The sequence below is a fragment of the Protopterus annectens genome, chromosome 3.part1 (genome assembly GCF_019279795.1).
Source record: "Protopterus annectens isolate FY-2018-M chromosome 3.part1, PAN1.0, whole genome shotgun sequence".
In the NCBI taxonomy this organism is placed as follows: domain Eukaryota; kingdom Metazoa; phylum Chordata; order Ceratodontiformes; family Protopteridae; genus Protopterus; species Protopterus annectens.
The window spans coordinates 1091392726-1091416633 of NC_056732.1; positions in this window are offsets into that span (position 1 = coordinate 1091392726).

Below are 23908 nucleotides of genomic sequence, written 5' to 3' on the forward strand. Positions count from 1 at the left end.
ACACTAAATCTCACATACACAACTACCTACAACCCTAACCCAAACCCTAACCCTAAGGTCCGTCACTACCGCACTTACCTGACCGCTCCCTAACCCTAACTCACTTATCCGCCTCTAACCCAAACACAATCACTACGCACTTACCTGACCCGCTCCCTAACCCTAACTCACTTATCCGCTTCTAACCCAAACACAATCACTACCGCACACTTACCTGACCCGCTCCTAACCCTAACTCACTTAACCCACCCCTATCCACACTTACCTTACTCGCACCCTAACGTCCGTCACTACCGCATACTTACACAGCCTTTTCCCATGTCGGCATCCTCGGCCGGTGCTTTCATCCGTCGGTCGGTCTTCTGCTTGTCGATCTTCTAGGTCCCGTCGTCGGTCTTCTGCGCTGTCGATCTTCTGGGGCTCGCGATTTCCTGTCGATGTTCCGTGTCGTTGAAGTGAGGTAGAACCATATATATATATATATATATATATATATATATATATATATATATATATATATATAGATAGATATATACAGATATATTAACTAAGATGTTAGAGTTAACTGTTAGATTAGAGAATTATAATTAGAATGAGAATTAGAATTTTAAGGCAAATATTAGGCATTTATTACATTTATTCATTGTTCAAATGCACCTACAGTACAGCCAGGAGGTCGACTGTGGTCTTCCGGAGCAACAAAAGAGTTAACTATATGATATATTTTATATGCGGCCCCAAGACCATTTCTGTTCACTCAATACAGCCCCAGCAAGCCAAAAGGTTGGACACCCCTGATTTATAGAATAGTTGGGGACCAGGTTAATAAATCAGGTTGGCATAATATACTGAATAAAAAAGAGAAAAATTGGATCATAAAGCTGGGGGGACTATTTCCACCAGGTTTAAATGAACATTTATCGCCAACCAATCAGCAGGATTTTATATTAGGCTTTGTTTCACTATATGATTTTTAACACTGAGGAAGGCTTAGTAACTTTGGGCCAAAACTGGTCTGTTTTGCCTAATTGATGCTGGAATAAATATATAAATATATACTATAGGCACCTTATACTTTTGTGTAGTGGCCTTTGTTTTACTGATTGCATTTATGATTTTTTGGGGCCGTGCACTTGCCATACTTGCAGGAACTTTTCATTGTGACTAGGCTTGTAAGGGCCTCAGGGCCAATAGCCTAGTAACTTCCTATGACCCTATGACCCTATGATCCTAATATTTTATATATAGGGATATCCTTATGTGGACACCCTGCTTATAGTTTTAAAGAATGGAAAGGGGGAGATAAGAAAAACTGAAAAACAGAAGACATGACAAAGAGGGGGACACAGAGGGAAAACATCAAGATGGTTGTGCTGGGAGAAGTGGAAGAGGAGGGGTACTAGTTTTTGTGAGGGGAGAGCCCTCCTTATTTTTTCAAAAATTGTTTATATATATGTAAAGATGATAGGGTTGGTGGGAAGTAGATAAGAGGGTGCAGCAGAGAGGGATGAAGAGGACTCTCGTCCAACAGCAGTTCCTAGTCCACAAGACCTCAAACTTTTCCACTGCATGATGGTGTTTAAGTGGAGGACTCCAATGTTGACGGGCAGGCGCTAACTGCAGCAGTGAGTTTTCTACCTGCTAAAGAGAACCTTGGACTGGCTGAAGGCATCTGTCCACTACCTGTTCCACCATGTCCTCAACCAAGTCCCAAAGCCATTTTCAGTGAGGCTGCCACATGCCAGGTGCATACAGGACTACTGCCACCACCCCAACCTTGTGAGCATGTTCGTGGCTGGGCAGATAGTCAGTGTTCCTTTAATAACAGCAGCAATCATCATCTGCTTAGGAAGGTTGGTTTAATAACAGTAATATATATTTATATAGAGAATTCAGTGCTAACATGGAATGATTACATTTAACATACGACAATTCCTATCACAGGTGAACCTTCCACTTCTGCACAGAATGACAATGAAGGCAAGTTCAAATGTCCTTCATGCCTCCTTATTCAGCATATAGTTCTATATGCTATGTATTTACTGGCAATGTTTTCAATTAATTTTTTTACAGAATCAGCAACAGATACAAATAGTTCCACCTCTCCAATAAATTTGGAGGATATGAAAAGCAGAACGGCTGTTGAAGATGATGATTATAATAGCATAGCAATATTTATGAGGCAGCCAGAAAAAAGTAGCGCACAGTCCCCAAGTTTAATGGCAGGATCTTACACCCCCAACATGTTAATAATTTTATAGGAAGCAACAGTGTAGCACAAAGTCAAGTACATGATGACATTACACTTATATTTGAACAGGAAGAAAACCCATGCACCTCCATCCACCCCAGCATCTCCAAACCAAGACAAACACTTTTAGGATGATGGCAGAAATTCAGTGTCCACAGTAACGCCTTTACAAAGTGGTGCCAGGCTCTTGAATTGGTGGCAGCTACCCCAGGAATATGTAAAGCACTGGCTGCCCAGCAGGAAATCTGTTGTGACATTGTTAGGGCTCAGACCACAGCCACAGAGATTCATCTCAAAATTGTCAGAGTCCTCCAGGGTATAAGTGAGGATTTCCAGCACTACACAGAAGTGGCAGAGAGTAGGGATAGTGTCATGGTCACACTGGTGCATAGTATGTGATTCAAGTGTGACATTTCATTTACTTACAATCTGACCTTCAGACACATGTCAATGTGTAACTCAGAAGAAAATACTTTATTAAATAAAGTTAAAAAGGGAAGAATAGGATACTTTTCAACTGTATGCATTTTATTCCTGTAATATTACTGCTTAAAACCTCATACAACTGTGGAAAGAAAGCTGTATGTCTTAACATAAAATTGTAGTGATTAACACTATTAATGCTCTGTGCATTATTGTTACAGTTGGCAATTACCTGCAACTTAAAACAGTGATACATAAGTATTCAAGGAAACACTAATAAGATAATTAAAGATTAAAATGAATATCCTGCCATATAGATAAACACTACTTCCAGTTCACCCTCATCACTGCACAAATGATGTTTTTTGTCTCTGAGGCCACAGATTGTGTATGACAAAATGAAATAATCTGATGTGCAGTACCTAAACAGATGACATTGAGTCAATTGAAATATGTAATAGTTCAAACTGAGGAAACTGCATAATATAAAAAAACAATATCATAGGATCATAACAAGTTACTAGGCTAATGGCCCTAGGACCCTTACAAGCCTAGCTAAGTTCTACCTTTATTTCCATGATCAGCACCAATCGCTCCATCCAAGAGGGACACAGGTGGAACCCCTGGGGTGAATTTATGGTTACCCATCCAATCGTCCAGTTTGCATTTGAAGAGGACCAATGAGGTGCTCTGTTTGACATGAAGTGGGAGTCCATTCCAAAGGTGTGGTAACCTCTGGGATACAAATCTGCCCCTCCAGCAGGTTCTATTAATGTCATATACCAGGTTAAGGTCTTTAGAGCTAGTAACCCGTGTACCATTTGATTTGCAGATATGCAGCATTTCCAATAAAGCAGGGTCAGAGATTGCCTTGTATGCAAGGTATATATCACCTCTGAGTAGTCTGTATGAAACAGAATAAAGTGACAGTGATTTCAAATGATCCACATAGGACAGACATTAAAGACCTTCCTTGTGAGGAACCTTTGTGGTCTCTCCACTTGCTGCAGGTGCTTGGAAAGATACATACCAAAAGGGGCGTTGTACTCAATTACTGGCCTGATGAGGAAGTGTACGGAGAAGTTATAACTTCTTTTTTTCTGGATACAATGCCCTTACTTATAAGATGAGCCATATAGAATGCCCTTCTTACTGCTGTGGAGACTGGTGATCAAAGGTAAGGTTGCTGTCAACCTGTGTGCCCGATCTCTCACCACTGAGGACGTGCTTGGGGTGTTGTTATTGATGTGGTAGTTATCACAAATATCACACTTGCCAAAAGGGATGATAATAATTTTTTTTTGCGTTAAGTTTAAAGCCATGACTTTGGCACCAATCATTTGTTTGTGTAAGACCCTCTTGGATGTTGACATCATTTGGAGATTCTATAACCGCTCCCAGTTTGCAGTCATCAGCAAACTTTGTCAGTTACAGACCTTTAGTTTTAGCTTGCACTTCAGACAAATAGATTACAAACAATAGAGGTCCCATTTCATTCAGTTGCAAGGTATGAACTCATGTTTACTACTGAAATAGCACTTTTTATTTATTGTACCATTTGAGGACATTCAGTGCATGCATACTTAGGAACACCACCTCAGAAGGATGTATTGTGCAAAACAGCTAAATTTGATTATTCTTTATATGTTGCCTTAAGATATTGAAGAGACGTTAGTGAGCACATAGGCATGACTTTTACAAACAATAATATGAGCACCTATTCTTAAATTAAAAAATAAATATATATATATATATATATATATATATATATTTATTTATTTATTTATTTATTTAAAGATGAGTGGGAATGGCTGATGAATACTGACAGTCGACCATGTACTACACAGCATAGCCCTCAGATATCATTGCATGCATCAATTGTACTCTATGGGCCAGATTCATGAACATCTAATTTTCGTGCTGCTATAACATGCATATGATAGTGTTAAAAAAATATGTATTAATGTGTGTATGCTTAATGCTAATTAATAATCAAAAGAATTAACACGTTTTTCATTCTATTTTACATGCACTGTGTTATATATAAATTGAGTTTCATATGAGACTGAAAAAGATGCTTTTTGAAAACTGCAGTATGCTTTCTGAAACTTGCAAGATGCCCTCTGACCTAGTAATTGCTAGCACAGCAATATTCATATTTATGCCTTTTGAAAATGTACTTGAGAAGCAGGTGCTTATCTGCTAGGTCAGGAACGAATAAATGAACAATACTATATTCTGTAAATGTAATGATTTTAAACAATCAGCTCTGTTCAAAGCATGAGAACATGTGCAGCTGCAAAAGCTTGAAGATAAAGTAGACAAAGAATTATTAGAAAAATGAACTGTTAGCATTGTGCTTGAATTAGCCATAGTACCTTGAATGGTAACATAACATGTATCTAACTGGTAGTAATCAAGGCCATGTTGTTTTCCTCAGGAAGTTTCTCACAAAAATTGATAAATCAGCAGAAATTCATGGGAATGATGGTCAACAAATGATGATGAAAAGGCTGGTAATCTGTTACGTCAGCTTGGTAGGCCATGTCTAGTTAGAGAATGTATAAAAATGAAAGTATTTCCTGTTTCTAGTTAGACAAACTCTGTAATAGCACGTTTTTGTCTCCTTGCTGCAAGATTAAAGTGCCTTAACCTGAACCTACCGTGTTTTGATAATTTTTAAAGTATATTTTTCCTTTGACAGATAGCAAACTGCTTTGTATTCATTAAACAGCTCTACATGTCATGTAGAGCTGCCAAACAAAGGTAAACAGCAAAGTATGCTAATTAAAGCATAAGCAGCTGAATTACATGCTAATGAACCAATTCAATATAGCAGAGCAATTCAGGAAACTATAATGTAACTATGTAGAGATGGTGTAACCCTTTACCATGAACACTAAAAACCTATTGGAATACAGCCACCGTCACACTTAGAAAAAAATTGCAATGTTAGGGGCTGGTGTTGCTCTCTTTCATCTATATATGCAACAGGCTAAAATCTATGCTGCTAATAGCCCTTGTCCAAGGAGAAGAAAGGTGTTCAGATGCTGTTTAACATATCATGGACTACATGATATTGAAACAGTAGAGTGATAAACGGTTGATATGGAATCACTACAGGAACTCTGCAATATCTGCCGATCCCACCTCAGATCCAGGGAAAATTGAGGTGAATCTCATCCGGTGGAAAGTAAGGTATGTGTAGCATTTAGTATATTAGCTACTGGAACATTCCAGAGGCCCACGAGGATATAGGACGGGTGTCACAGGCCTCCGCTTCCAGAATATTTCACCAATATCTTAATGCTATGCTACAGCATAGAAGGGAGTACATCTATTTTCCATGCACACCAGAGGAGACAGCAGGAATAATGCTGGAACTCTATGATATAGCATGCTTCCCTGAAGTCTTAGGGGCCATAGACTGCACTCACATAGAAATAAAAGCATCACTGGGTGAACAGGGAAGGACATACATCAATAGGAAGGGGCTCTACTTAGTCAACTGCCAGGTTGTCTGTAATGCCCGAGGGATCATCCTGAATGTCTGTGCAGGCAATCCAGGCAGTTATCATGACTCATGCATATAGCACACTTCTCACCTGTACAAAAAGTTTCCTAGGTGTGATGGTCCTCAAGGACATCTGCTGGATGATGCAAGTTATGCACTGCAACCATGGCTCATGACACCCATCAGAAATACACACACACCCACAGAAGAAGGATACAACAATGCCGATGCTCAAACTAGAAACATCATAGAGCATGAATTTGGCATGTTGAAGTCATGGTTCTGTTGTCTAGACACATCAGGGGGTGCCTTGCAATATGACTTAGGCACCTGTGCAGAAATTTTCACAGTCTGTGCCATGTTGCATAATATCACCTTGAGGAAACAGCTGCAACAGGACAGCAAGGGCCAAGACCACACATTCCTGGACCACAGGCAGGGGCAGCACCTCCCACATACAAACAAGGACTGTGAGTGAGAACATCCAGCTGCAGTGGTAGCCAGCAGACATAAACGTACACAATATACCTTAACTCTGGCTAAGAGGCAAATGATACATGCACACTCTCACCAGAGAAGGAATACACATAGCAACCTAAGCACATACAAATATTAAACATAATGCCATCCAATGTCCACAAATGTTACCTACCCATGTAATGTCGGTGTATGTGTAGCATCAGACAAAAACTCTAAAGCACATGACTCATAACTGCAGCAACGTCAAGGTAAGTGTGGAACCTGTAGTTGTTGTTGTTGTGTCTTTTGGCTTTTCCCGGTTAGGGGTCACCACAGCGGAACTCCGGTCCACTAATGATTGGCAGCAGATCTTTACGTGCTGAGTTGCTGGCCCTGACGCACAACCTTCAACGAAGGTACGCCCATTCATACATGTCTCCACACAGAAGACCCTCTAGCTGAGAATCGAACAGGACAATGTCATACTGTGAGGCAACAGTGCTACCGCAGCACCACCTGTAGTAGATGAACAAATGTATAAGAAGGCAAACTACCTGCATACTGTCAGTCTCATACCTATCCACACTGTGCTTCAGACATATATGCATCCCTAAGTCAAACCTAAAAATGATCAAAGCCCATGGCAAAGTCATCATCATTCTCACAGGGTTGGGGGGTGCAGTAGGCCAAGGGTGACACCAAAGACACCTGGATGCTGGCCCTCCCCCAGCAGACATACCATCGCAGACACTGCCTGATCCAGTGTGTCACTAATTCTATCCAGTGAGTCACCCACACAGTTGAGGCAATAGCAAATGACAACACAATACCGTGAAGTAACTATACTATTTATTTATTTATTTATCTAACATTTGTTAACTGGGAAAGTCTGACTTGGAATGAAACCAATTTTCAGCGGAGGCCCAGGGATAAAGGCTCCAGATGCATATCTTTGTAATGTGGGAGGAAACCCACACAAACGTAGGGAGGACATGCAGCCTCCGCACAAAAAACACCCCAGCCGAGAATCGCACTGGAGAACTTCTTGCTGTGAGGCAACAACGCTACTGCTGCACCACTGCGCCATCCTACTAACATGGATGGCACAGCAAGAAATGTCATATGTACAGTATAGCAGCAATGAAATTTTAACATTTCGTATATCATAAAATTCTTTTTCCATTACATATTGAAATACATTCATAATATGTACATGTAAGCAGCTTGTGTAGAGGACAAACGTAACTTATTAAATAGTGCAGAAATTTCTAGCACAATCTCCTCCAAGTAACTAGCAGGAATGCTCTGTCTGTATCCATTTCACCCTCCTTCCACTTCCACAGCTACACCATTACTTTGCTATAGTGTAGAGTCAGTCCTCTGACCACTGTGAATATGCAAATGAGGTGCAAAATCATTAGCATTCCTGAATACCAAAAAACTCACTGTTGTAGATGTAAACATGGTGTAGGTAGCTACTCGTTTGAATGCACATGCCCTAGGACTACAGGGAGGAGCAATAACAAGTGTTAGCTGCTAATGGCTTACAACTGTTTCTGATTGGAAACCAAGAAAAGAGAGCAATGTGATTGTGTAGCTGTAGAACACTGAACAAAGAAAAAACAAAAAAACTCACATATAGTGTCCAGTGCCAGAAATATCATGAGGCACATTTGTAAAGAAGTTGTAAAAGTAACTCGGAGTTGTCCAATAATTGTGAACACAGTCGTTTAGTAAGTGATATAGCAACCACATCCAAGTTAAGTTCTTTTTGTTCTTATACAATGTAGCATTTCATCAAAACCAAGAAAAATAATTAGTAATCCATTTTAAATAGAAAACCAAACTGATCGTGTGATTATAAAACATCCAATCAAATTGAACCACCTCTTAATTTAAAAGCTAAAACAAGGATCACAAAAAAATAAAAAAACTGTACAACTCTTAAAACCTTTTACTATTGTAGTGATGTAACATATTATTGCTTTAAACATTATATAATTTATAAAGTCATCAAAACATGCCATATTAAAAATCAATAAATGGGCAGCTGCTTTGGTGCAGCGGTTAGCGTTGCCACCTCACAGCAAGAGGTTCTCTGGTTCAATTCCTGGCTCGGGTGCCTTCTGTGCGGAGTCTGCATGTCCTCCCTGTGGTCCCATGGGTTTCCTCCAGGTGCTCTGGTTTCCTCCCACATCCCAAAGAAATGCAGTAGATGGATTGGGCACTCTAAATTGGCCCTAGGTGTGTGTGTGTGTGCCTTCTGTGGAAGGTTGGGCACCTGGCTGGCAACTCAACACTGTAAAACTCCACTACCAATCATAATCAGACAGATGATCTGCTATGGAGACCCCTAACCGGGAAAAGAAGAAGTGAAGCAGCTCTGAGTTTTAATGCTGGTAAAATAGAAAGTTGCTCATTCAACTCTGGGCTCAATGAGGCATTCAGCTGAAATTGCCACATTAATTCTCCATATTCTACCAGTGTTTACCATGAATAACTACTTAAATAAAATAGAAAAAATATATATATTTTTTCCACTTATCAACAAGGTGACTGTGGGCATCCTACCATACAGGAAGAGGTAGTAGAGTGAGCTTGTGTGCCAGATATGGGAATCATGTGCACTGCCAGGATACTGACCAGAGACATTGGTAATGCACCCCTTGTATCACATACTAGCTCTCAATTGATGGAATGACAGCCCTTCCTTTTGTGGTACCACTCTACCCCATAGACCACATGGGGCATTAATTGCAACATGAATGCAATCTATCGCACAGAGTACGTCAACAAACCAAGGAAATGTAGACACACTGTAAAAGAGATGAGATGCACAAAACTCTTCCGTCCCTCAAGAACACCAAAATAAAACTCCAAGTCGCCAAAATGTAAAACGAACAAAATGTATTAGGTTTAAGCTTCTCCCATGCTTTTCGTCAGTTACAATACAGCAACTTCCTCAGAAAACTCACTGTGAGTCACATCAGGTCAGCCAAGGGGGGAAGAGAGTACATCAGGAAATAACACTCTACCCCATAAAAGGTATGCATAGTCTTAGTTTACTCCTGAGGTGACACTGGGAAATACATGTATTGATCCACATGTTCCAAAAGTAAATCCATACTTTTTTGATTGGTTGAGTTTATCATGTGGTAGTGGTTTTGCTTTTATAAATTATTATTTTATAAATTATCATTATTATAATAATTATTATTTTATAAATTATTGGAAGCTATCTTGTAGTCTGATAAAGTTCACAATACATGTGATGAATGAAGAAGCTTAATGTTTTATCATTTATGGTACTTGTTGCCCATTGGTGTTTTTTGTTTTTAATCTGATTCTTTACACTGGTTTGGTGTGTGAGTTTTTTGCACATCCAAGAACTGCCAAAGTATCCTCAAATCAGAAGCCTGTGAGATACGCAACATGTCCCCAGTCTGTCTCTGGAGGGTCCCCATTGCAAGTACAGTGAGGGCCATAAATAACTATGTTTCCATGGGGATAGGAAGTCCATGCATCCCCCCTGTGCCCTTCTGGAGGCCATACATACTTACTAAGACCCTTACAATTTCCCCTGACCAATTTGAACCTATCAAGTATCTTCTGATTGTCAAAATTATAGTGAAGTATTCTCTATCAATATCTCTGCTTCTTAGGGAGTGATGCAGCATGCAAGTGATTTTGACTCAGCCAAGGCAAGCAGTTAATACCGGGAAAAAGAAAGGCTTGCAGTAAGTGACAGTATCATCAATGATTGCAAAGTAAACAGAAAAGACGCAACTCCACCTTTTGTAATGAATCTGTGCGTGAAATTCTGACTATGACTCACAAATAGGAAGGAGAAGGCCTCATTAGCATATGTCATTTTGCATCACTTCTTAGCTGCATCTCAATATGACTTAATTTGCTCAAGCTTATTCACAGCCATCATGCATTAGAGTTACTTGCCTCTATGAATCGTTCCTTTGCTTTGGAAACGCATGGACAGCTCAGATAACCTTTACACATTCACGTAATGACTGTGAATACCACCCTTAATTTATTTTTCAGATCCCAAAACATTTCTTATAAAACTATTAGGGGAAAAACAGAGACATTCAGTCAAGTACCTAACTGTAAAACAGTCATTGATTAGTCAACATTAACATAATTCGATCATTCTCCAATGACAGCTTACAAACTTAGCAGAGAGCTACTCATATTGAAAATTGATCAAAAGATTATGTACTAAATCCCCATGTATTAGTGACATTATTCCTGATATATACATTTTATTTTTTTAATCGATACATATAGATTTAAACAAACAGAAAAAATTAGACTTGATATACTGGTGAGATTATTAGTTATAAAAATAAACATTTTTTTCCAAAATATTTAGTATTATCAACAGTGCATTATATCAAAATGTTAACACATTAAAACAATAAATAAATAATCACTTCTTTCATATGGAAAAATAAATCACTCAACGTTAGTTTATTAAATATTACATTTACTAAAGATTAAAAGCAATCAGATCTCAGACTTAATAAAATATTAAAATTTTGACCATATTCAGGTTAATGAAAATCGGGCCCTTGAGTGGATTAAAATGCTACAGAAATGTATAAATAAAACTAAAGTAAAGTCAAACCCATTTCTTTTTAATACCTGTCATGAGCTATTAATGTACATTAATTGACAAAATATCTTTTTAAAAACACAAAACTCTTAAACAAATAAATCTATATAAGGAATTATTATTTTGTGCCAATTTGTATTTAAAATGATGACATACTCAGCACAGATCACTTTTTAGAAATCTTTCCATTAGATACTAAAGACTTACTAATACAAAACAGCATAGGCTCAGCCAATCAATTTGTAGAAAATTGAAACTTGAAGTGTAGATTCAAAGATTCAAAGAAAACTTTATTGTCATTTAGGAAACACAAGTGCAACCTAAATGAAATTTCAGGTATCAACTCGTCATCAGACTACAGAGGCAATTTAAGTATAAAAGGAATAAGACATGACGTATACACAACTATTCTAATGACTAATACATATAAAAACATTCCTTATAACCTGTTTCTAGTCAGGTAAAACTACTCATAGATATAAACCTAAACATATGAACAAATAATACTGTACACAGAAAAAGAGAATAAAAAGCAGTTTGTTAATATTGCACATGAGGAATTATTGCAATTCCACTTTTAAGAGAAAGATATTGCACTTCTGTAAGAATATAGTAACTACAGGGAATGAAATAATGTACCCCTTCCAGTAAAATATTACTAGTGCAATCACATTTGGAGGTAGAAGACATCCAGTTTCATATCTTGATATAATGAGCCTTATTACTATTAGATAGAAGCTGTCCTACAGAGGATGCTGATGACCTTTTGCCAGATGAAAGTGTAGAAAACCAGCCAAATGCTGGATGTGATGTGTCTCTAAGTATTTTGTATGCCCACTTTATGCTTTTTGTTGTAAAAAGTTATTGTATGGTTGGAAGATTTGTGCCCGTTATATTCTCAGCAGTCCTCACCACCCTTTGAAGCTTCTTCCTCTCTGCCGTAGTACTGTTTCGGCACCACACAGTAAAGTTGCAGGTGAGAATACTTTTAATAGCTCCTTTATAGACAGTGGATAGAACATTCAGAGGAAGCTTTGCTCTTTTCAGCCTTCTCAGGAGGTACAGGCATTGGTTAGCCTATTTAATTATCTGGCCTGAGTTCACAGACCAAGAGAGGTCTTCTGAGATGTGTACCACCAGGAACTTTGTAAACTGAACTCTCTCTACCACCTCACCATTGATGTCAACTGGTGAGTAAATGGCTGGCCTTTTTCTGAAGTCAATGATAATTTCTTTAGATTTGTTGACATTGAGATCCAAGTTGTTATTTTCCCACTATTTGATCAGAGAGCTGACTTCATGCCTGTATTCCATCTCATCATCAACCCTTCTGTGACTTACTACAGTGGTATCGTCTGTGAATTTGATGAGCTGGTAATTGGGAAATTTTGCAGAGCAGTCATGGGTAAGGATGGTGAATATTGAAGGACTAAGTACACACCCTTGAGGCACACCATTGTTGAGTGTAATGATACCTGATGTCTTGTTACCAGCACATATCTTCTGTACAATAAATAATGTACATATGAATGAAGAACTCAAGGATCCAGTTGTAGAGGGTCTTGTTGATGCCAAGGTTAATTGATATGCCTAATGTATTGAATGCTGAGCTAAAGTTAATGAACAACAGCCTGACATAGTTGTTCCGGTCTTCAGGATGTTCCAAAGAGAGGTGCAGGGCCACCGAAATGGCATCCACAGTGGATCTGTTTGGCCGATAAACAAATTGTAGAGGGTCGAAGGTCAGTGGTAGAGCTTCTGTCAGATGCTTTTTCACTATCCTTGCGAAACATTTTATGACATTTGAGGTTAGTGCCACTGGTCTGTTGTTGGATTGGCTGTTTTGGGCAGCGGGATTATATTAGTGACCTTGAAGCATGCTAGCACTCTATCAAGAGCCAGGGAGGTATTAAAAATATCTGTAAGGATTAGGTGCAGTTGGTCTACACATTCTCTTAATACTTTGCCCAGAATGTTTTCAGGGCCTGCAGCCTTTCTGGGGTTTACTTTCTTAAGTTGGATTTTCACTTCTCCAGGGTTAAGTTTGAGCACTGTCTCATTCTAACATGTGGGTACCTTTGTAGCCTCCAGGTTGTTTTCCTCAAATCTGCCACAGAATGAGTTCAGCCTGTCCAGAAATTCTGTGCTGTCATAGCTTTGAATTGACTTGATTTTGTAGTCACATAGCTGCTGAATGCCTTGCCAGAAGCTCCTGGTATCCCTCATATCCTTGAAGCAACTTTGTACCTTTCTTCCATACTCTCTCTTGGTTTCTTTGATGGTCCTTTTTAGGTTAGCCCTTGCTTCACTTAGACCCACCTTGCTCTTGGCTCTGAATGCTTCATTCCTTGCAGAAACTCATACACTCTGCTGGTTAGACAAGGTTTTTGATTGACTCTGGTTGTAATCTTCTTGGTTGTAGATATGTCCTCCATGCATTTTGAAATATATGCTAGTGTAGTGTCTGTGTATTTGTCTATGTTCACATGCTGATTGAAAGTGTCTGCCTCTCCGAAGACATCCCAGCAGGTATTATTAAAACAGACCCTGAGACTTTCCATTGCCTCTTCATTCCAGACCTTGATCAGTTTTTCAGTGGGTTTTTCTCTGATCAGCAGAGATTTGTAAGCAGATATTAATCTTATTGAAATATGATCAGAGCTACCCACGTTTAGCTGCTGCAGTGCTTCGTATGTACCCTTTATGTTGGTGTAAACCTTGTCAAGGGTATTTGCTCCCCTTGTGGGAAAGTCCACAAATTGTTGGTAGTGGGCTAGCACCTCTCTGAGATCCACTTTATTGAAGTCCACAGCAATCAAATATGCACAGTCAGGATTTTTACTTTGCAGCTCACATATGAAATTGTGCAGTATGCTAAGTGCCCCGGAGATATTAGCACTAGGTTGTATGTGCACAACTGTTACACAGACTCCATTAAACTCTCTGGGTAAACAGAAAGGTCTGCATTTCACTGTCAAGAATTCTACATTTTCAGAGCATTGTACTTGTATAATTTCACAGTTCATACACCGCTTTTCATTTACATAGATGCACAACCCACCTCCCTTAGCTTTTCTCTAGGTTTCTATCACCTCTAAACAAAGTGAAACCCTCTAAGTTCACAGCATTGGCACTGATTTTTTTTTATGCAGCCAAGTTTCTGTAAATATTAGTAGACAGTTATTTCTCACCTTGTATGTGGTGGAGATCTCAAGTCTAAGAAAGATCATCTTGTTGTAACCAGTATATATCAATCTATTTAATAAAGGTAACAATTACCAGAATTCTACCTATTGTACATTTAAAATATATTGAAGGCAAACTATATAAACAGATTTATTTGTAGAACCAAATTAAAAATGAAAGAAAACTATAGCTCACTTAGCTTTCCAAAACAAATCTCTTTAAACAATATGTACATTATTTATTGTACCTTGAAACATGTTTAATATAGGTTCTTAGGTAAGTACTAGGCTAGATGCCCTAAGGGGCTATTTTAAGCATGGCAAATTTCCCTTAGAGATGAGACTCAAACCCTGTACTTTGTGAGTGTGAGGTCGATACCTTAACCATTATACCATCCCCCCATATCAGTAAAGGTTGTCCACCATTCATGTTGTCCCATACGGCCCCTCCTACAACAAGCTTTTTTAATAATCTTAGCGACAGAACTTGCCAGAACTTCTCTTTACTCCACCAAACGAAATATTCACTTGAACATCCCTTGCATCAAATCTGCAATATGCCTTGACTAGGCTATCTAGTTCCATGAATTCTGAACCATGATGAACCTCCAACTAAGGAACCAACTCCTTGAACTCTCAGTGACAGACAACATTCTTTTATACATCTTTTGGCTAATGGCATTCCATTAACTTACGACTGCAAGCACTTTCCTATCTAAATTGCAGTGGGAATTACAGACAGCAGTCACTTTGTACATATTTAATAGTACACCACCCACTTTCCGACACACATGATGTTGCACTGTTGCTTTGATGATTTAACAAAACTGCATTAGTGAATGAAGAGATCCTTAAAATTCAGACATTGTAATTCATTTATAACAATAACACAGTTTGCTGAAGGACATTTTCTGCTTTACTGGACACAAGTGTGGGAAGGGACCTGTTTCTATCTGTACACAACTAACTATTGGACACTGTATGCTTTTCAACATTTCAAAGAGGTTTCTAAATTGTTGAGTTTGTTAGAAAAAAAATAATAATTTTAAACTTAATTTTTTAAATTTAAAAATTGCTAAATTGTTAAAATTGTCCACTGCATGGCTGAGCATATTACATTCCATTTAGCACTTTAATTTTCACTGAACATGTAGCCCCATGACCCAGGATGGGGCCTTTCATCTAAATTGCTCCACTGTTTGGCAGTGTGTACTGCATTCCACTCAATGATCCTTTTAACCTACAGTCTTCAATGAACAAACAGCTCCATGACCCAAGATGGAATTTACTTGACTGACACAAAGATCTCATACACAGCTTTAAGAGTATTCTCTATCATCTGATTTAGCACAGTATACATGTGTTTTATGTATGTGAATACTGTTAAGACCTACTAGAATATACATCACCTACATGCATTGTAGATAGACAGTATTTTACATTACATTCTATCTGAACTCATTGGTTTAGACTCTCAGTCTGTGTCCACCTCCTGAACCATTTCACTGTCCTTCCTACAAATGAATGGAACCTATCTCTTCTCCCCCGCACATTCTTTGAACTTACACCTCAGCACACTTTCTTCAGGTAATTTTTAGTGCTGTGTACAAAGCTGTTTTAGAAAATAAAGGTAACTGCATAAACTCATGTACTGCTGAATCACGGCTAAAAGTGTGTGCCTCATGGTGCTATAACTTACCTTTCAGTGAGATGCCATGCAGCTGATCCTCTCACTTGTTTGCATGCATGCACTAATTACCTCCCTCTGACTTGGCAGCTGCTGCCTGCTTCACTTACCTCCTATTCCAATTTCCCCAGTCACATCTCCCCCGATCATTAAATATATACTCAACATTCTCCAGCCCTTTTCTTTGACATCACACACCTATACTATGCATACATGCATACTTCTCAGAAGCAACATTTAGGCCATCCATGTTCATAAGTTCATAGGTGTGTACTAGACTAATGGTCCTGGAGCCTTTAAAAGCCTAGCCCAAAGGATTATCCTGCCATCGTGCCACCCAAACCTAGTTCCCTGTGCTTCTATTGAGTAGAGCCACTGGAGTGATCCCCGGGGTGACTTTTCTATTTTCCATCCACTCATCACGATTTCTGTTGAAGAGGGCCAGTGAAGTGCAATGCTTGACATGTATGGGAAGTCTGTTCCATAGCATGGGCAGTCTCTGGGTTATGAACCTGTCCCTCCAGCATGTTCTGTTGATTGTGGTAATGAGGTTGAGGTCTCTGGAGCATGTGGTGAGGAGGGATAGGGATTTCTTTAGATGTAGCATTTCTAACAGAGCTGGGTCAGACATGGCTTTGTAAGTCAAGCAGAGATCGCCTCTAAGTAGGCAATATGAGACAGAGAATAGTTGGAGTTTTTTTAGTCTGTCCATATCGGACAAGTGTTCAAGGCCTAGGATCCTCTTTGTGAGGTATTTTTACAGCCTCTCCAGTTGTTGCAGGTGTCAAGTGAGGTACATGCCAAATGGGGCATTGTACTCAATGATTGGCCTAATGAGGGAAGATTAGAGGGAGACAATGACCTCTTTCTTCCTAGATGCAAAACCCTTGTGGTCCACACAGCCTACCTGGACCTCGCAAAAGCCTTCGATACAATACCCCACTTGGGCATTATAGATAAGCTCACCAGCTTAAATATAAACCCCTATGTCACTAGATGGGTTGCAAATTGGCTCAAGGACAGAACCCACATGGTTAGAATTGCTGGAGCCATGTCAGACTCTAAACCAGTTACAAGTGGCGTCCCACAAGGCTCAGTCCTGGGACCTCTCTTGTTCGGTATATATTTCTCGGCGGTACAGGCCAACACGGAAGGACTGTGGCTGACCAAGTTCGCAGATGACTGCAAACTGGGCACCATAATCAACTCTCCAGCCGACACAAGCATCCTCCAAAAGGGCCTCATAGAACAGACAACTGGTGCCAGAGCCATGGCCTCAAGCTAAACGCCAAAAAGTGTATAGTCATCCCCTTGGCAAAACAAAGTGCCCACAAATTACCACATAGGTGGTAATCCATTAAGTACAGAAGAAGTCATTAGGGACCTGGGGACCCAAGTTGATAGCAATCTCTCATTTGACAACCACGTGGCCAAAGTGGTTAGAAAAACATTTTATATAGCCCACCTAATCATGAAGGGATTCACATCTAGATCAGGGAGGTCATCGTGCATCTTTACTCATCCCTCATCAGGCCCATAATTGAGTACAATGCCCCTTTTGGGATGTACCTTACCAGACACCTGCAGCAACTGGAAAGACCCCAAAAGTACCTCACCAAGAGGATCAAAGGGCTCAAACAGATGCCATATGCTGCCCGGTTAAAGAAACTCCAGCTCTACTCAGTGGCATACCGCCTGCTCAGAGGCGATCTGTGCCTGACGTATAAAGCCATGTCCAACCCGGAATTAATGGACATGCTGCACCTCAGAAAATCCAAATCCCATCGAGCTACGCTCGAGAGACTTGAACCTCAGCACTGAAATAAATTGGACATGCTGGAGGGACAGATTCATAACCCAGAGGCTCCCTTCACTCTGGAATAAAATCCCAGTCCAGGTTAGGCAGAGTCCCACATTGACTCTCTTCAAGAGGAATCTTGATGAGTGGATGGGTGATCATAGGTTTACCCCGGCTATCACTTCTGTGTCACTGTTAGACAGAGGCACAGTATACTAACCTCAAAAAAAGGCATAGCAAAATTAATTTAAAATGGGTGGCGAAAGCCAAACACACTCTAGCTAGGCTTATAAATGCCCAAGGGCAGATAGCCTAGTATGAACCTATGAACCTATGAACCTATGAACCTTAGTAATGAGATGTGTCACACAGAAGGAATTTCTGACCACAGTGGCAATGTGGTGGTCAATAGTGAGGTTGCTGTCAACCTGTGTTCCCAGATCTCTTGTAACGCCTTCTGTGTTCAGTGGACTACCATCGATGTGGTAATTCATGGGAACTGGGTTTTTCCCAAAGGTGATAATGACACATTTTTTTGTCATTGAGCTTAAGGCTATGGTTCTGACACCAATCGTTGGTTTCAGTGAGGCCTATCTGTGGAATGTCAACATCACTTGGGGAGTTAATAATAGCTCCCAAATTGCAATCGTCTGTGACTTTTGTCAGCCTGAGTCCTTTCGTGTTGACCTGGACTTCAGAGAAGTAGATACCAAATAGGAGAGGACCCAGGACCGAACCATTGTGGGACTCCACTCGTGACTGGTCGGCAGTCTGACTTGGAGTCAGCTACTTTCACACTGTGGGTTCTATATGTGAGCCAGTTTGCAACCCACCTAGTGATATAGGGTTTGATGCCTAGCTTAGTGAGTTTTTCTATGATTCCTGAGTGGGGAATGGTATCAAAGGCCTTGGCCAGATCAAGGTAGGCTGTATCAACCACCTTGCCTTCATCCACAGCTCTGGTGACTGACTCAAAGATGTCGACCAGGTTGAGCAGGCATGATCTACCCTTCACAAAACCAAACTGTGTGGGATCCAGAGTTTGAAGATTCCCTATATCCTTGTTTATTAGGTCCATGATGATGCATTCCATAACTTTGCATATCGGACTCATCAGGCTAATGGAACGATACTTCCCAGGGTCTGTAGTCGCTCTTCCTTTGTGGAGAGGGATGACTGTAGCAGTGCGCCATTTGGTAGATACAAAGCCTGAGGTGAGGTTGTGACTGAACAGGGCAGACAGGTGAGGTGCCAGTTCACTCTGTAGTTCATATAGAACATAGCCAGGGACATACCAGAGTGTGTGTTAGTTCAGTCTACTAATAAATACACAAGGCCTATGCAGAAACAAATCGTCATGGTTACTGAGATTCTGTCACAGCACAACCTAAACATAGCTGCAATTACTGACTCCTAGATTACAAAAGACAACCCACACTTATGCCACTTCTTCCCACATTATAACTACTTCCTAGATGCTAGGTCAAGCTTTAGAAATGACAATGACACCCTTTTCCTCTAAAAAAACACATTTTAGTGTACAACTCCTAGCCCAAATTAACACACACTCTGGCATGTCCCCATACTGGTTACTTCTAAAACTTTTCACACAAAAACAAAAAATCCCCTCACCTATCAATAGTCTACCTTCTTTCTCCCTCTGGACTTGAGAAATTCCAAAGGCAAATTTAAAATATTACCTCTCATCTCAAAGACAAAAATCAGTCACATTGTCTTGGGTGATTTTAACTTAAATATGCATCAAACAGTCAAATACTACATTAACAAAATTCTTCTTGGTTACAACCTTTTATTAGGTACTACAACCAGCCACACAATCTAAACTTATAACCAGCAATCACACCTTTCTAGGGCTAATCATCATAGAAACTCCAGTATAATCTCATACATTCTCATCCATCCTTCCTCTGTCAGTGGCCATTGCCTAGTAATCTTCATAAACATTCTCCCAAAACAAAACCTCCACCTAAATTAATCTCATTTTATCCTAAGACAGACTCCAGCATCAAAACTCAAGCATGCATGCTGTTAGCATCACAGAGTGGTCTTTCATGCTAAACCTAAATGATCCTAACCTTGTGACAGAATCTTTAACCAATACCCTTAGATATCTCCAAGACACACTCTTAGATCTCTCCAAGACACATACTTCTCTCATAATTATTTGACTGTACAAACCAACAAGGAATGACTGGATAACATCTAAACTCAAAAGCCTTTTTAAAACTTAGAGACAATGTCTGTCATGCATGGAAAAAACTTTTCTGAGATTTAAAAAAGTTCAGTTACAGGCTTGCTGTTCTTGAACTGTTTGTAAGTTTCTGTGAGGCCATTTTTTGCTTGGGCTAAAGGGAAGTCTCTCTGTTGATTAGTGGCAGTGAAAAACATTGAGCAGCCTGCCTGCCCCTGTGGGAGTGGTTACTGACTTGAAACTGTAGTTTTATTGGCCATTTTGGGTCAATTCCAAAACTCCTTCATCTTCCTCTCTTAAAACCTGGTTGCCTCGTGGTTTTGGCATCTTTTCAGGCTTGTTGGCTGTTGGTGAAGCACCCACCAAGAGGAGAAAACGCTGAGAGAAGAAAGGAGCCACTTTTGAGATTTTAAGTATTTTTCCTCTGTTTATTTGCTAAGTTTTTCTGCATAGCCGCCTATTTTGAGCATTTTCTGGCTTGTTAAACTTGATTTCTGCATTAGTAACTGTATTTAGAGCACAACCTAGAGCTGTTTACTAAATTTCCTGTTTGCACTTATTTTTAAAATCGTTTTTTTCTCAAAACTTGCATTTTATCTGTCTTTGGCCTAGCACTCTTGTGTGGGGTCATTTACTGTACTGTTATAACTTGTTGATACTTGTGAACCTTTGCTATCTCTGAAAAACAAAAACAAAAAAATCTTGCTTTTTCCCACTTTTCTGAGATTTAAAAAAGTTCAGTTACAGGCTTGCTGTTCTTGAACTGTTTGTAAGTTTCTGTGAGTCCATTTTTTGCTTGGGCTAAAGGGAAGTCTCTCTGTTGATCAGTGGCAGTGAAAAACATTGAGCAGCCTGCCTGCCCCTGTGGGAGTGGTTACTGACTTGAAACTGTAGTTTTATTGGCCATTTTGGGTCAATTCCAAAACTCCTTCATCTTCCTCTCTTAAAACCCTCTTTGCTTGGTTTTGCACGTTTTGTGCATAGCGCAACAGCGGGCAACGCCTAATTGGGTTTAAACTATTCCTGGCTCTACTAAGTCTGCTCTTCACTTTTTCCCTTAGAACTGCTCTACCTCTCAATTTAAACACCATATTCTCATTCTAAGGCCCTTCACTGGTCCAATTAAGTAATCCTACAAGTTAGCACTATTAAACCATAAGCACTACTTACTCTTATACTCTCTATGATTACCCTGTCCTCTATTGGTCCATCTTAAATTCAGTTTCCCTATATTACTCTAGCATGTCCAAAGGTCAGTCAATGGTTTCCTCTCCAGTCCAGCTGGTGAATCTGGGAATTTTGAGGCAATGTTACAACTGTCTCATGTACACGGACAACCCTCTCCTCCTCCAAACAGGTTCAAATATATGTGAGAGATGCAACTATTTAGCCAAACTGGAGGCTGAGCTCTCTCATCTCAAAACTGGTGTAACCAGTCAGGAGGAGAAGGTAACCTCACACAACACAATTCCAGTATCACATAGTCCCACCACATCAGCGAACCAAACACATAAATACACAAAACATACTCGAAGGCTCTAAATAAAAATCTACCTAAGCAACAGAGACCTCCAAAGCAGACATCCAAGCAAACGCTACTTCAAAACAAAACACGCACAACACATAGCCCACAAAGTCAGTGTGCCAAGCAGCCACAGCCCTTAAGGCTGAATAACACACCTGATACTCTTGTAATAGGTGACTCTATTGTCAGACACACTGACGTCCCGCTCACCAGGCTGAATAAAGAGAAGGTCATGGTGAGCTGCCTGTCAGGTGCTAGGATCCGCCACATAACGCAAGCACTCAGGTCACTCCAAAGCAAATACAAATATGACTCAGTCATTGTACATGCTGGTGTGAATGACCTGAGACGTACCTCCCTGGACTACATGAAAAGAGACATAGAGGAGCTCTCTGATCATGTAGCCCAGGCTGGTATGACCCTGACCTTGAGCAGCATCTTACCCTCACCTAGAATGATGCCACAGTACAAAGACAAAATGATCGATTTTAACAATTGGCTAAAATTTTGGTGTCATTCAAAGGGGATCCAGTGTCTGTCAGCCTGGGATGACATGCTCAACAAGCCATGTTGCTTCGCTAGGGATGGCTTGCATCTGTCACCACTGGGCTTTTGGATATTGGCAAAGGCTCTTGCCACCCCCATAGTGCCTTTTTAAGCAAGGCTCAAAAGTCAAACCCACCCCCATAGACAGCACAAGGAACAAGAAACTAAGGGTAATGCTGCTAAACGCCAGAAGTCTTAACCTCAAGATGCACGCACTCAAAGCTCTCCTCAGTATGGAGAACATCGATATCTGTGCAGTGACAGAAACCTGGTTCAAGGCTCCAGAGAGCACCCCAGCACTACCAGGCTATACCTCATATCATGCTTTTCGGCCCCAAAACCCGGACCGAACCACAAAAGGAGGGGGAGTTTCCATATTTATCAAGGATATCCACACCTCCAGGTTAGTGGCATTGCACGAAGTATCGGAGACCATCCATGTGCAACTAACAGTGGGTAAGACTGCTTTTCAGTTTATAGCATCCTACAGACCACCCTCTCAAAGTCAGGAATCCCACTCAGCTTTCCTGAAAACATTGGAGAACATGAAGATCTCTCCAAACACCATTATATTGGGTGACTTCAACTACCCAAACATTGACTGGGAGCACTACTCAAGCCCCAGCACCTTAGCCCAAAGGTTCCTGGAAATTATAAACTCAAATGCTATGGAACAACTAGTCACCACTCCTACAAGAGGGGACAACATACTAGACCTGATCATTACCAACATGGGGACTCTATGCTCCACACCAGAAGTATATCCCTCATTGGTAAGATCAGACCATAAATTAATTTCACTGGATGTCCACATCCTGACCCCACCCCAGCCCAGAAAACCACAGTGAAAAACTTCTCAAAAGCAAACTTCTCACTTCTCAAAACTGAAGTGGAATCCTTCAAGGCCCCAGGGCCAGTGGAAACTACGGCCCAAACTGCAGAATCCTATATAAACACATTCTACGGACATCTCCAGGAATGCATGGATCATGCTATCCCAAACAAAACCAAGACCCAATCATCCAAAGGCAGGCATCCTGTCTGGTGGACCCTGCCATAAATAAACTGTACAACAGAAGGAGGAAGCTACTACATGATAGAGCAAAATCCCTAATAGGGAAGGCATCTCTGATCAGTACTAGCAAAAATTACGATCCCTCATAAAATCCTCCAAGGCCAGCTTCAAGAGAAAAATTGCACAGGACACCAAAGACAATCATAAGGCTTTTTCAGTTATGTTAGAAACCTGGGATGCAACTCCCAGACTTGTTCTGAGTTGATTCTAAACGACAAAAATACACTGAACCCACAGACATCGCCAATATACTGCCAGACGGGTTCAGTCCAAACTTCCCCCCCCCCCCCCCAAAAGAGCAAGTATCTATCCCGGCAGAGGGCTGCCTCCCAAACATCTCTGATGTTCAGGTGAAGGCTGCCCTCTCTAAAGCAAACAACACTGCTTCCATGGGACCAGATGGCGTCCCAGGTTGCATCCTACATGAACTCCAAGAGGAACTAATCCCTCAAATAAAACAGCTATACAATCTCAGCCTCACTACAGGATATGTGCCCACAGAATGGCGTACAGCAACAGTGGTCCCACTCCACAAAGGTGGAGCCTCTACGGACCCTGGAAACTATTGCCCCATAAGCCTGACTAGCTTAGTCTGCAAGGCTA